The sequence below is a fragment of the Plecotus auritus genome, assembly GCF_963455305.1.
Source record: "Plecotus auritus genome assembly, chromosome: 8".
In the NCBI taxonomy this organism is placed as follows: Eukaryota; Metazoa; Chordata; class Mammalia; order Chiroptera; family Vespertilionidae; genus Plecotus; species Plecotus auritus.
The window spans coordinates 102,414,180-102,430,134 of record NC_137782.1 but is presented as its reverse complement, the minus strand read 5'-3'; the positions used below and the strand labels follow the sequence as shown (position 1 = coordinate 102,430,134).

Here is a 15,955-nt window from a genome sequence, read left to right as displayed (position 1 = left end):
CCACGTAGAGGGGGAGGAGCAGGACGGGAGGATCCGGAAATAGCGTCGGCGGGACCGGAAGTGGGTCGGGGTCTTGCGTCACCTCCCCCCCTACACATCCGGCCTACAGCCGCGTGAGCGAGCTCCCCGGGCAGTTTCCGCACCGCAGAGTCGCAGTAAGTGTTGTCAAGGAAAGAAACATTCAAACCTTTTTAATATTTTTATTGGTTTTAGAGAGAGAATTACGGGTTTTATGAGTTTATTTCAGCTAAACTGACTATTGCTGGGAAGCAAAACCTCAAGGGATTGAGAACACGCTCAGGAAAATGGCACTTTTGAACCTTATTTTTTACATTACAATTAGAAGACGTAAGGTTGGCTACATAAAATCCATTGCTGATAGATTAGGGAGGCGGGAGAAAGAAAAGGTGGGGAACCTCTGGGATTGGATAAACAGTGAAGTGATAGACACATGCTTCTTTTACTTAGGTGGGTGCAGGATAGTTAACAGTCAGCAGTTAACATAATGACAATTAGAGGATTTGTGATCTCTGCTCTGGTGGGTGCCTATGATTTGAGGGGTGTGGAAAAAGAGAAGTTACTTAGTTATTGCAAAGGCATGTTATCAGGTCTGTTATCCTAGATGCATAAACAACAGACAGGCTCAGTTCAGGTGAAGATTGACCTTTGTTAGGGAAAAATAGTTTAAAAGTTTTAATTTCACACCATCCTGTGTGGCTACTTCAAGTCTTTGAGTTTGTAAGGCCGCCATGTAGGTCCCCCTCCCGGCCCTGCCCCCCAGCTTGTCAGGTTTAGTATGTGGCCCCTTTAGTACATGAGCTATGTTACTCAACCAAAGTTAATTTCCAGTCTTATACTCCGTTTTGCAGAAATGTAATGAGATTGCATGAGAGCTTTTGTACATGGTCATTTTAACAAGATTTCAGAGAAGTTTTTCCAATAAATACTCATTTACAAAATTGTTTTGCAAATTTTTTTTTTTTTTTTGCAACTCTTTGCTTAGCCTGCCCTAGGATGCTGATTCTGGGTCTTGGTTGCACGTTGAAAGCCCTGAGGTGTCTTAGTGCCTGGTCCTACCCCCAGAGATGATGACTGTTGACTCAGGAATTCTGAAACAAAAAGCAAAACTGAGAAATGCCAGTGGCATTTTCCAGACTTGCCCAGTTCCTTCCTGGACCTACAGAAGCCTGCAGGCATTTCACTCACCAGTGATTCATTTCCACCAGGCCAGTTTTGGAAATCCAGTCTGCATTCAACAGTACTCAGTAATTACCAACTTAAGTGCCACCTTCTAAAGTAAAATTGAAGTGGTGGAAATTGCTGGGTCATGAGGTATGCATATTTTTAAGGCTTCTTCAGTTACTTGATAGATGCCCTTCAGAAAGATCCTGCCAATTAACATTCCTAAAGCAGCTGTTAAAAAAATTCAACCCAGTGAATTTGAAGATCTAATTGGCTTTTTTTTTTAATATATTTTTATTGATTTCAGAGAGGAAGAGAGAGAAACATCAATGATGAGAGGGACTCATTGATTGACTGCCTCCTGCATGCCCTCCACTGGGGACTGAGCCCGCAACTCAGGCATGTGCCCTTGACCAGAATCAAACCTGGGACCCTTCATTCCGCAGGCTGACACTCCATCCACTGAGCCAAACTGGCTAGGGCCTAATTTAATTGCTTTTTTGAAGGATTAGTAAATTGGGCAGTATCCCATCTAATCTTCTATCTAATAAAGAGGGAATATGCTAATTGACCCTCGTGCCGTTGCAAAGATGGTGGCGCCCACAGCCAATAAAGAGGGGATATGCTAATTGACTGCCCTGCCCTCAAAGATGGTGGTGCCCACAGCCAGTAAGGAGGGAATATGCTAATTGACTGCCACACCCTCAAAGACAGTGGTGCCCACAGCCACAAGATAGCAGTGCCCAGTCCCCTCAGCCCTGCCAGGGCAGCAGGCATGCGGTAAGGCTGGGCCCATTCCCAGGCGGGCCCGGCCGCTCAATGCACCTGCCTCCGGAGTCCCCCAGAACCCTCAGCCGTCTCCCAGGGCCGGCCCGAGGCTCAGGCAAGCCTCAGATAGCGGCTGCCCAGCTGCCCAGGGCCACACGAGACTCAGGTAACCAGGGCCAGCTGAGGCTTGCACTGCCGGCAGTGGCAGCAGCAGAGGTGTGATGGGGTGTCGCCTTCCCCTGATTGCCGGGTTCATCTCCCGCCCCTGAGGGCTCCTGGACTGTGAGAGGGGGCAGGCCGGGCTGAGGGACCCCCCACTCCAGTGCATGAATTTTCATGCAACGGGCCTCTAGTATATATATAAAGAGGTAATAAGCAAATGAGCCGGGACGCCGTAACAGTCACGACCGGCTCAGGAGGAGGTTGCATGTGCAGATGGACGGGAGGGGACTGTTTGCGCTGTGAGGCAAGCCATGGATGGCTCAGCCCCAGAGCAGAGAGGCAGGAAGGTGTGCCCAAGCCGCAGCCACCACCTGGCCCCCGCCCACCCGCCTCTGCGCGTGAGCTGCAGAGGAAACACCTTTTCCGACTGCTCATTGGCTTAAGCTCCCAGTATGCCACTCTCAGCCTTCTTGATAACTTGGGTGATAAGAATCCAAGAAGGTGATCTAGGGCTTTTCCACCTCACTCCTGGAGGAAAAAACTAACGTCTGCTGCTGGAGGGACTAAGAAATGTCATATCCTGCCTGAGCCGGTTTGGCTCAGTGGATAGAGCCTCGGCCTGCGGACTGCAGGGTTCGGATTTGATTCTGATCAAGGGCATGTACCTAGGTTGCAGGCTTCTCCCTGGCCAGGGCCCAGGTCAGGGCTCATGCAGGAGGCAACCAATTGAAGTGTCCCTCTCACATTGATTTTTCTCTCTGTCTTTCCTTCTCTCTTCCACGCTCTCTAAAAATCAATGGAAAAATATCCTCAGATGAGGATAAAAAAAAAAAGAAAGAAATGTCATATCCTATGAAAGACACATCTTGAAAATGCCTAGAGAAAGTTGTCATTTTTTTCGTGATGAAGGGACTGGACTCCATGTTGATGAAAACACCTTGGTGGCTGGCAGTGGCAGCAGCAGCAGAGTGATGGGGGTGGCGCCTTCCCCTGATCAGCCCGGTCACCTCCCACGGGGAGTGGGCCTAAGCCATCAGTAGGACATCTTCTGAGGGCTCCCAGACTGTGAGAGGGGGCAGGCTGGGCTGAGGGACCCCCCCACCTAAGTGCACGAATTTCGTGTACCAGGCCTGTAGTCCTATATAATAAAAGGCTAATATGCAAATTGTCCCTACAGGCAGGAATTCAACTGACCAGAAGTTAGATGTGCACTGACCACCAGGAGGCAGCACGAAACATGGTGGCACTGGCAGTGGAGGCGCTGCTGGCCCCAATGGGCCCCGACGAGAGTGGGACTGCGGAGGGATGGTGGAGCAGGTGAGTGGGCAGCAGATTCGAAGGGAGGCCCCAGCCGGTGGCTGGGGCGGCAGGCAGCCAGGGGAAGGGAGGCCCTGGCCAGCTAGGGACCCTACCCATGCACGAATTTCATGAACTGGGCCTCTAGTCTATCTACCTAATAAAAGAGTAACATGCGCCGAAACCGGTTTGGCTCAGTGGATAGAGCGTCGGCCTGCGGACTCAGGGGTCCCAGGTTCGATTCCGGTCAAGGGCATGTACTGTGGTTGCGGGCACATCCCCAGTGGGGGGTGTGCAGGGGGCAGCTGATCGATGTTTCTCTCTCATCGATGTTTCTAGCTCTCTGTCCCTCTCCCTTCCTCTCTGTAAAATATCAATAAAATATATTTAAAAAAAAAAAAAAAAAGAGTAACATGCTAATTGACCGTACCTTCGCAACGCCCACCAGCCAATCAGGAGTAAGTATGCAAATTAACCCAACAAAGGTGGTGGGTTAATTTGCAGGCACCGAGCAGCCGGGGGCAAGGCGGGACGCAGGCGTTCTGCACCACCCCAGCCACTCAGGGCCTCCGGGCAGCATGGGAAGGCAGAAAGGTGGCTCCGGCCAGAGCAAAGGCGGTGCCGACAGCCAGGGGAAGGAAGGCCCATTCTTGCACGAATCTTCGTGCATCAGGCCTCTAGTCCTATCTAATAAAAGAGTAATATGCAAATTAACCATCACTCCACTATACCCACAAGCCATGCCCAGCCAATCAGGAGCGAGTATGCAAATTAACCCAACCAAGATGGCTGCAAGCAGGAGGCTTGGGTTTCCCTGACAATGGAGGAAGCCAAGCCTTCCGCACACCCTGGCCAGCCCAGGCCTCCACTCAAGGCTACGAAGTTTTAATTATAGAAGATAAATAAATCCCAACAAAAATGGTGGCGCCGAAACCGGTTTGGCTCAGTGGATAGAGCGTCGGCCTGCGGACTCAAGGGTCCCGGGTTCGATTCCGGTCAAGGGCATGTACCTTGGTTGCGGGCACATCCCCAGTGGGGGGTGTGCAGGAGGCAGCTGATCGATGTTTCTCTCTCATCGATGTTTCTGACTCTCTATCCCTCTCCCTTCCTCTCTGTAAAATATCAATAAAATATATTAAAAAAAAAATGGTGGCAGCCACGGAGCTAGAGAGAGCAGGAGGCTTGAGTTGCCCCTGGCAATGGAGGAAGCCAAGCTCCCGCAGCCCTGGCCTGTGTTGGCCTTCACTTAAGGCTATAAAGTTTCAATTATAAAAGATACATAAATCCCAACAAAAATGGCTGCGGCCACGGAGCAAGCAGGAGGCTTGGCTCCGCTCAAGGCTACAAAGTTTCAATTGTAGAAGATAAATAAATCCCAGAATCCAGGGCCTCTGCTTGGGTTGCCAGGGGGCGTGGCCAGCCTGCAAACCACCACAGGCCCCTTGCCCAGGCCGCCCCACGCCCCAAGGGAACCCCCACCCTGATCCGGGACACCCTTCAGGGAAAACCAGCTGGCCCCCACCTGTGCACCAGGCCTCTATCCTATCTAATAAAAGAGTAATACGCAAATTGACGATCACTCCAACACACAAGATGGCTGCCCCCATGTGGACAAAAGATGGCCACCACAAGATGACCAGCAGGGGAGGGCAGTTGGGAGGACCAGGCCTGCAAGGAAGTGCAGTTAGGGGCAACCAGGCCAGCAGAGGAGGGAAGTTGGGGGCGACCAGGCCTGCAGGGAAGGGCAGTTGGGGGGGACCCAGGCCTGCAGGGGAGAGCAGTTGGGGGGGACCAGGCCTTCAGGGGAGGGCAGTTAGGGGACCAGGACTGCAGGGGAGGGCAGTTAGGGGTGACCAGGCCTGTAGGGGAGGGCAGTTAGGGGCAAACAGGCTGGCAGGGGAGCAGTTAGGCATCAATCAGGTTGGCAGGGTAGTGGTTAGGGGGTGATCAGGCTGGCAGGCAGAAGCGGTTAGGGGCAATTAGGAAGGCAGGCAGGTGAGCAGTTGGGAGCCAGCAGTCCTGAATTGTGAGAGGGATGTCCGACTGCCCGTTTAGGCCCGATCCTACTGGGGCAGTCAGACATCCCTCAAGGGGTCCCAGATTGGAGAGGGTGCAGGCTGGGCTGAGGGACAGACCCCCCCCCCATGCACAAATTTCGTGCACCGGGCCTCTAGCATATATATAAAAGTCTAAGTGATGATTCAACCAGTAGCTATGACACGCACTGACTACCAGGGCTCAGATGCTCAGTGCACAGGCATGGAAACATGGAACAGACTGATGAATCTCGGGGGAAGTGGGGAGATGGAAGGGCAGGAAGAGATTAACCAAAGATCTTATATGCATACTAGAGGCGTGGTGCACAGATTGGTGCACTGGTGGGGTTCCTCAGTGGGGACTGGGCCAAAACCGGCAGTCCAACATCCCCCGAAGGTTCCCAGATCCATGCACTGGGCCTCTAGTAAACAAAAAGAGAGGTTGCTCCAAGGGCCTGTACAAAATGGAAGGTTTTCCTAGGAAACTCAGTGGGACAAAAAAGTTATAGTAAAAGAAAAAAAAAGATTGTTTCAGGCAAGCTCACCTGTCTTTGGAGGAAAGGTGACAGGGGTCTTATCAACTTATGTTCTCAGATCACATTCCTGTGCTTGCGTGGTATTACTGTTATTTAAGATATTACAAATTATTTGCACATTGTATTCCCCCCCAAAAAAACTCGTTAAAGAGAAAACTACAGTCCCAAAATGGCGTCACTCATGCTAAAAGCCCATGATACCAAACGTAGATTTAATACCTGACATAATTGTTATTTCAACCTCTTCCAGGAACGTAATTTTAATTAACCAGTTGGAATTTTCTGGTCAAGCACCAGTAAGGTAATGTGTCACTCAGTCCTCCATCCCCCATGAAAAGAAGAGGCAATCTGCATAATATACACCTTTCCCATTCCTGCCAAAAAAAATTATGTCCTGCCCCAAAATAAACTTTTATTTTCTTTTGTTAATAGTTGCCTTGGCCCACTTTGCTTCCTGTAAAAACCTTCCATCTTGTATGTCCCCTGAGAATTCCCTTCTGTCTGCTACATGGCATGCTGCCCAATTCAGTAATCACTTAAGAAAGCCAATTAGACCTTCAAATTTACTCAGGTGAATTTTGTTTTTTAATAAACAATACTTTTTTTTTTCTGTAGAAGCATTTTCAAAATTAAGACATCCAGAGCTTCCTGTGTATTCCCTAATCAAACCCAACAAACAGGGTGGCTTAACCCAACAGAAATGTGTTCTCTCATGGTCTGGAAGCCAGAAGTCTCAATGAAGGTTGCAGGAAGCCGTGTCCCTCTGCAGCCCTAGAGAGAGTGCCTGCTGGTCCCCAGCCTCTGCTGGAGGCAGCGTCTCTGCTGGCCCAAGGCTCACAACTGCACGTTCCAGTCCCTGTCTCTGCATCACAGAGGTTTCTTCCAGGGCCTTGCCATGAGGACACCAGTCAGTGGATTTGGGGCCCACTCTAATCCAGTGTGACCTCATCTTAACTAATTATACCTGAAAAGACCCCATTTCCAAATAAGGTCACATTCTGAAGTTCCAAGTGGACATGAATTTTGGGGAGATGCTATTCAATCCAGTAGAAGCCCTAAGCTCTCATAAACATATGTCTTGGTGGTTCACACCCCCCTCATCTCTGCCCTTATTTTAATAACCTAAAAGTAGAAGGCCAAAGTGAGAGGCAGCAGCATTTATTTGAGATCAGAAGCATAGCTATTTGGGAAGCACTGATTCGGGCAGAAACCCAAATGATGTTTCAAGTAGGAGATTAGGAGGAGAAGGCCAGGGTCACTTATGAGACAGGGAAGGAGAACAGTTACATCAATGAAGGAAGGTTTTCCCCAGGTGCAGATAAGCGAACATAGTAATGCTAATTCTAAAGAATGGTTCTAATTTTCAGTCCCATAGGTAGTCATCACTCCAGTAGTCAAAATATCTGCTTTCTTGTTACCTTTGCAAACAGTCCTTTGGTCCTCTCTACTCCGCTGGCTGGCAACCCTGACTTGAGCTTGCAAGGTTCTCGCAGGTCTAGCTCTGGAATGTGGTTTCCTGTAGAGTTGGTCAGTTTTCTCCAGCTGGCTCCAAGCACGTGGGGGAGAGCCTGTTGCAGTTCCCTGGACTAGAGCTATCCATGTGTCCTGTGATAAGGGTTGGCTTGTTTATGACACTGAACACATGATGACAGTAGCATCTTTGGCCTAAAATTTTCAATTGTTAATACTAGAAGGAATGTCGGTATTTCAGAGATCTTGGTACTCTGTGGATGAGTTCCCTTGGGGATTCAGTTTTTACTCGTGCAGTTAGCTGTTTAGGATCTAATGATGCTACTGCAAATCAGCTGATTTAATTTAAACTGTTGGTCAGTCCTCAAGATGGAGCTCCCCGCTTTGGGGACTTCTGTGGGCTCAGCACGTCAGTGGTATGCACATCCGTGTCAACCACTTGTCTACTCAGATCTGAACTTGTGATGCTCACACTTCCCCTTCTTTTCTTCCAGGGCAGCCTTCTGAGATGGTCGACAACAATCCAAGGAAGGCCCAGATTAAAGCATACACAGCCCTAGCTTGTTTGACTCATTGGAGACAGTGTCCGGCCATGGACTGGAGGGTCCTGGGTTTGATTGCGGAAAAGGGCACATACCTCGGTTGCAGGCTCGATTCCCAGCTCTGGTTGGGGCATGTGCAGGAAGTAACCAATCAATGTGTCTCTCACATCGATGTTTCTCTCTCTCTCTCTCTGTCTCTCCACCTCCCTTCCACTCTCTCTAAAACTCAGTGGGAAAATATCCTCGGGTGAGGGTTAACATAAATAAAGCAAGCATGCACAGGCGTCCTGGCTGCCGCTGCAACACAGGGTGTCACATTTGGCTCCAGTCATGTTGGCCATGGTGGGCAGCACAAGAACAAGATAATTTTGATCACACTTACCAAACAGAACTCTGACCTCACAGGGCTCATTAACTTCTCCTGTGAATACTGAATTGGCTTTTGCAGAAATCAAGTGGCACATTTATTTTTTTATTTTTATACTAGAGGCCCGATGCATGAAATTCGTGCAAGAGTAGGCCTTCCTCTCCCCAGCTGCTGGCACTGGCTTCCCTCTAGCACCCAGGACCCAGGCTTGCTTCCCTCTGGCTGCTGGCAGGCACCTGGAACCTGGGCTGCCCTCTGGCCCCAGCTTTGTCGGGAAGGATTTCGGTCTAATTAGCATATTACCCTTTTATTATTACAGATATTTTCATTGATTTCAGAGAGGAAGCAAGAGGGAGAGAGAGATAGAAACATCAATGATGAGAGAGAGTCATTGATTGACTGCCTCCTGCACGCACGCCCCCCCACTGGGGATCGAGCCCGCAACCCGGGCATGTGCCCTTGACCAGAATTGAACCCAGGACCTTTCAGTCTGCAGGCTGACACTCTATCCACTGAGCCAAACCAGCCAGGGCTGCACATTTATTAATTTTGTAATTTAGTAGAACCTTTCATCTTAGTCTCTAAATGGCTTGTGGGACTACATAGGGTGTCCCAAAATATATATATACACACACTTTGAATAATTATAAAGGTAGTGTTTATTAAAATACATTTCATTTTCAAAATTAAGCTATCAGATATTAAAGTGTAAAGTGTATACATTTTGGGTGTACATCTCTGAACACATAATAATCTGGCCACTCAGTGTGTGTGTGTGTGTGTGTGTGTGTGTGTATGTATAATTAGAGGCCCGGTGCATGAATTCGTGCATGGGTGGGGTCCAGCCAGCCTGGCCAGGGGGAGAGGACATGGGCAGTTGGCCGGCCTGCCTGCTGGTCAAACTCCTGGTCGAGGGAACAATTTGCATGTTAGCCTTTTATTATATAGGATTATTATGTGTTCAGAGATCATAATAATCTGGCCACTCAGTGTATATATATATGTAGATATATAGATATACGTATACCTTTCAGAAAAATAATGTGGTAATATGCATTAAGATTCTAAAAAACATTAATATACTTTTTCTAAATAATTCCACTCTGAAAGTCTATCAGAATTAGAAAACCTCTTTTGGCCCTACCTGGTTTGGCTCAGTGGATAGAGCGTCAGCTTGTGGACCAGAGGGTCCCAGGTTCGATTCCAGTCAAGGGCACATGCCCGGGGTTGCAGGCTTGATCCCCAGTAGGGGGCGTGCAGGAGGCAGCCAGTCAATGATGCTCTCTCATCATGGATGTTTCTATCTCCCTCTCCCTTCCTCTCTGAAGTCTATAAAAATATATTTTAAAAAAAAAGAAACCTCACCCAGCTGGATGTAGCTCAGCAGTTGAGCATTGACCCAGGAACCAAGACATCACCGGTTCGATTCCCAGTCAAGGCATATGCCCAGGTTGCGGGCTTGATCCCCAGTCGGGAGCATGGAGGAGGCAGCCAATCAATGATTCTCTCTCATCATGGATGTTTCTATCTCTCCCCCTTTCTTCCTCTCTGAAATCAATAAAAATATATTTAAAAAATAAAAAGAGAAACCTTTTGGATGAGAAATTCAGTAACATATTTTCATCAGCAACACCTAAATGTACAACAATAAGGGAATAGCTACAGGATATCTGCCAGCAAGAATATTATGCAGTCGCCCAGCTGGCGTGGCTCAGTGGTTGAGTGTCAACCTATGAACCAGGAGGTCACAGTTCAATTCCCTGTCAGGGCATGTGCCTGGGTTGCAGGCTTGATCCCCAGTAGGGGTTGTGCAGGAGGCAGCCAATCAGTGATTCTCTCATTGATGTTTCTGTCTCTCCCTCTCTGAAATCAATAAATACATATTTTTTAATATATTTTTATTGATTTCAGAGAGGAAGGGAGAGGGAAAGAGATAGAAACATCAATGATGAGAATCATTGATTGGCTGCCTCCTGCATGCCCCCTACTGGGGATCGAGCCTGCAACCCCGGGCATGTGCCCTTGACTGGAATCAAACCTGGGACGCTCTGGTCCGCAGGCCGACGCTCTATCCACTGAGTCAAACCAGTTAGGGCAAAATATATTTTTTTTAAAAAGAATATGCAGTCATTTTAAATGTTATTTACCAACCACTTAACATTATATGGCAAATCCATACACGGGATACTACTTAGCAATTAAAAATGAATGAACTATTAGATGGATCAACTTGGATCTCAAGGGAACTATGCTTGGTGAAAATAAAAGTCAATATAAAAAAGTCACTTATGATTCCATTTTTATAACCTTTTGAAAATAGCAACATCTTAGAAATAAAAAATAGATTAATGGTTTTTCCAGAGATTAGGGCTGCCGGGGAGCAGAGAGGTGGGAAGACTCAATGGGAGAAGGAATGCTTTTTATTTGCGTGGAATTACATCCCTGGGTTTCTAAAGTTCCATCTCCCTTAGTCCAGTTGTAGAAGATGCAGCTGGAGCTTCAGGACAGCTAGAAGCAAGGACAGTACGGCGTTTCCCTTCTGTGGCGGAGCATCGGGGCCAGCTCAGCATCCGGCTGGCTGGCTGGCTGGCTGCAGTCCATTAGTCCATTGTGTGTGGGGTCCTCGTGGCTGTGGGCCACCTGAGTGATGCAGGGGAGCCCCACAAGCAGTAAGAGCACAGAGAGCCATTTTCTTTGTTGAGGGGCGTAAATACCCCAACTCTTCGGCCCTTGCGGTAGCCACTGTCCTCTGTTCCAGGTGTGATTGACAACAAGCTCCCCTATGTCACCCCCCGCTTTCCTGGGAGTACTTCCCTTCGTACTTCCCTTTGTTGTGCCACACCCTTGGGGAGGGTGAAGCTGCAGCTTCCTGGGGAAGCTGCCCAGAGGGCATGCCTGTAGTGTCTCCTATTGTTTTTGTTTGTTTGTTTTTTAAATATATTTTATTGATTTTTTACAGAGAGGAAGGGAGAGGGATAGAGAGAAACATCGATGAGAGAGAAACAATGATCAGCTGCCTCCTGCACACCCCCTACTGGGGACGTGCCCGCAACCAAGGTACGTGCCCTTGACCGGAATCGAACCTGGGACCTTTCAGTCTGCAGGCTGACGGTCTATCCACTGAGCCAAACCGGTTTCGGCCTCCTCTTCTATTGTTAATAACTAGCTGAGTACAAGGGTATCAGTGCCGTTCCACTGCCCACGTGGAGCCCTGCAACACACTGGCAAAGCCGCCTCCGTCTTCCAGGTGCTAACAGCTCCTGCGTCTGGTTTGTTTCCTGTCCCTCTCAAGTGACTCAGAAAAACTGAGAGGCAAAAAAGGAAGGAGGCGGCTTCAGCGGAAACACTTGGTTTTCTGCCCAGAGATTCATAGTCACCACCTGTGAGTATGTGAATATCAGAAAGCTCTTCACATCTCTGATTCTCCCGCAATTCCCTCTATATTCTGCATGTAGTCATCACTCATTTGGGGCTTCTTCTCAAGTGAGGGCATTCAAATGACCTGACCAACCCTGTCAGAGGAGGAGTGAGCCAGGAAAGTGGGCACAGGCTCAGGCTCACCTGGCCTGCGACATGGGTGCATCAGCATCGCCTGCAGGCCCATGTGCATGTCCCTGGTGCACCAGCTGGGCACAGCATGAAGGAGACCTGTCCCTGCTGTGAGAAGCCTTCAGGCTACTGAAGAGGAGCCAAGTTTCCCCGTTTTGTTAAGTTGCTGACCCTTTAACCCTCAGTTTCCTTTTCTGGGTAACAGAGAAATATCCACAGGAAAGGCTCCCCTCATCTATCTTGAGAAAAAGGAAAAAGAATTGTGTTTTTTAATAGAATTAATCTACCTTTGTAGATTTTTAAGCATAAAACTGGCTTTATTGTTCACCTTCAATCACCTTTTATTTTAGACTTTAAATTACTTCAATGTGACTCTTTTAACTGAAATTAATTTTAAGCATTTTAAAAGCCTTCCAATGAAAAAGACCAAAACCATGAATATACTTTGAACACCCCTTTCACTCCTGCTGAAGAGAATGGGAGCGCGCTTTACTTTGTTAACAGCAGTAACGAAATGGAAAACACCCATATATATGTATATGTATATATAGCACCTTATAAGCTCAAAAGGGTAAACAAAGAACTAAGTGGTGATAGTTTCCATTTCCCTGTTGAAGATAGCTTGCCCTCTTTGCCCTTCTTCTTTTAATTGTGCTGGAATTCATTCGGAACGACCAAACCAACTCAGTATGACCTGCGGTGCAGGCGCTTTGGTATTTGCAGGGCAATAAATAGACAGGACTTCCATGAACCATCTCCATTCATTAGGAAAGACAAGGAAACTGCTTGTGTCCAGAGCATGATGACACAGTTAAGAACTGGGTCTGAAAACCACTCACCAGAACAGCTTTGTGAACTGAGATCTGAGTCTTAGTTTCCTCGTTTGTAAGTGACTGGCCTGTACAGGCACACCTCAGAGACATTGCAGGTTTGGTTTCAGACCACAATAAAGCAAGTCTTAATCTTTTTTGCTAGCAGAGGGTCCTGCATTCAATGTGTAAAAAACACATCAATGAAGCAAAGCACAATGAAACAAGGTATACGTGGTACCAACTTCAGAGAATCGTAAACAGGGTCCGGCACACAACATTCTGGCTCTCTGGTATCCAAGATCATGCCATCCAGGCCCTGGGGCTTTCAGCCCATCCAGCGTCTCTGTCTCCGAGATGCTGCCTCATTGTCCTAGCGCTTCCAGCTCTTCCTTTCACAGACCAGCAGTTCTCATTGAGAACCCCAAAGAGCTCTTGTTTATAGGCTTATATCTATCAAGATTTATCATACTAAAAATTAAACTTCCTCAAAAAACTAAAAATGGAACTCCCATTTGACCCAGTGATCCCACTTCTAGGAATACATTCCAAGAAACTAGAAACACCAATTAGAAAGGATATATGCATCCCTATGTCCATAGCAGCACAATTCACCATAGCCAAGATGGAAACAGCCTAAGTGCCCGTCAGCAGATGAGTGGATTAACAAACTGTGGTACATCTACGCAATGGAATACTATGCTGCAGTAAAAAAGGAGTTCTTACCATTTGCAACAGCATGGATGGAACTGGAGAGCATTATGCTAAGTGAAATAAGCCAGTCAGAGCAAGATAAATATCACATGATCTCATTCATTTATGGAATATAATGAACAACAGAAACATGAACAAAAACAGAGACAGAGAAACATCGATCAGACTGTCAAACCTCAGAGGGAAGGTAGGGGAGGGTGGGGGTAAGGGGGAGAGATCAACCAAAGGACTTGTATGCATGCATATAAGCCTAACGCAATGGACACAGACAACGGGGGGGTAAGGGCATGAGTGGGAGGGATGGGGGTGTAATGGGAGAATAAGGACACATATGTAACACCTTAATCAAGAAATTAAAAATAAATAAATAAACTGATACAATGCTAAAATTTTTACTCACAAAAAATAACGAGGCAAGGCCATCTCTCTTTCTTGCCTTTCCCCACTGCTCTCCCGAGGCACATTCTCTCTGAAGCAGCTGGGACCTTTGGCCTCTGTAACTTGTTTCCTGAACCCACACAGCCAGCTGGTTCACAGGGATCGGGCCTAAACCGCAGGTCGGACATCACTCTCACAATCCGGGACTGCTGACTCCCAACCGCTTGCCTGCCTGCCTGCCTGCCTGCCTGCCTGCCTGATTGCCCCTAATCACTTCTGCCTGTCAGCCTGATCACCCCTGAATCACTCTCCTGCCAGCCGGATTGACGCCTGACTGCTCCCCTGCCAGCCTGATCACCCCCACTGCCCTCCCCTGCCGATCTGGTCACCTCCAAATGCCCTTCCCTGCAGGCCCAGTCCCCCCGAACTGCCCTACCCTGCAGGCCCGGGCCCCCCCAACTGCCCTCCCCTGCTGGCCTGATCGCCCACATGGGGCGGCCATCTTGTGACCATATGGAGGCTGCCATCTTGAGCAAGGGTGTGACCGTCAATTTACATATTACCTCTTCATTATGTAAGATTCTCAGAAAGAGAAACTAAACAATAATCCTATTTACCATTGCAACAAGAAAATTAAGATAATTAGGAATAAACTTAACCAAGCAGGTAAAAGACTTGTGCCCAGAAAACTACAGGACATTTGAAAAAAGAGATAGAAAAAGATGTAAACAAGTGGAAGAATATACCGTGTTCATGAATTGGTAGAATTAACCTCATTATAATGTCCATACTACACAAGGCAATCTACAGAGTCAATGCAATTCCCATTAAAATACCAACAGCATATTTCACAAATCTAGAACAAATACTCCAAAAATTTATATGGAACAGGAAAAAGACCCTGAATAGTTGCAGCAATCTTTAGAAAAAAGAACAAAGTTGGAGGATCACAATACCAGATATCAAGTTGTACTACAAAGCCACCATATTCAAAACAGTCTGGTACTGGCACAAGAACATATAGAACAATATGATAAAATAGAAACCCGAGAAATCGATCCAAGCCATTACACTCAATTAATATTTGACAAAGGAGGCAAGAACATACATTGGAGCAGAGACAGTCTTTTCTTTTTAAATATATTTTATTGATTTTTTACAGAGAGGAAGGGAGAGAGATAGTTAGAAACATCAATCAGCTGCCTCCTGCACACCCCCTACTGGGGATGTGCCTGAAACCAAAGTACATTCCCTTGACTGGAATCAAACCTGGGACCCTTCAGTCCGCAGGCCGACACTCTATCCACCGAGCCAAACCGGCTAGGGCAGAGACAGTCTTTTCAATAAATGGTGCTGGGAAAATTGGACAGATACATGCAAAAAAATGAAACTAAACCACCAACTTACATCATACAAAAAAATAAAGTGAAAATGGATAAAAGGCTTAAATGTAAGTCATGAAACCATAAAAATCCTAGAAGAACCCATAGGCAGCAAAATCTCAGACATCTCTCTTAGCAGTGTTTACCAATACATCTCCCAGGGCAAAGGAAACTAAGGGGAAAATAAACAAATGGGACTGCATCAAAATAAAGGGCTTCTGCACAGCAAAAGAAATGATCAACAAAATGTAAAGGGAGCCTACTGTATGGGAGAACAGATTTGGCAATGATACATCTGATAAAGGGTTAACATCCAAAATATATAAGGAACTCATACAGCTTAACAAAATGTAGACTAACAATCCAATTTAAAAATGGGCAAAAGCCCTAAATAGACACTTCTCCAAAGAGGACATACAGATGGCCAAGAGACATACGGAAAAACGTTCAATGTCACTGATCATCAAAGATATGCAAATTAAAATGACACCTGTCAGGATGGCTACCATCAACAAATCAACAAATGACAAGTGTTGGTGAGGATGTGGAAAAAAGGGAACCCTAGTACACCACCCCAGTCTGGTGGGAATGCAGACTGGGGCTGCCACTATGGAAAACAGTATGAAGTTCCATCAAAAAATTAAATATGCAACTGCCATTTGACCCAATGACCCCACTTCTAGGAATATATCCTAAGAAACCTGAAGCATCAATCAAGAAAGAATGTATGCATCCCTATGTTTGTAGCAGCACAATTTACAATA

General features: G+C 47.1%; 1 long non-coding RNA gene across 1 annotated transcript; it reads left to right on the top strand.

Annotated features, from left to right (window-relative positions):
• Positions 1–6: 6 nt before the first annotated feature.
• LOC308256990 lies at positions 7–10,644 on the top strand. Its single transcript, XR_013961495.1, has 3 exons — positions 7–155; positions 3,290–3,429; positions 7,945–10,644. It is a non-coding gene; the product is annotated as an uncharacterized lncRNA (long non-coding RNA).
• Positions 10,645–15,955: the final 5,311 nt, after the last annotated feature.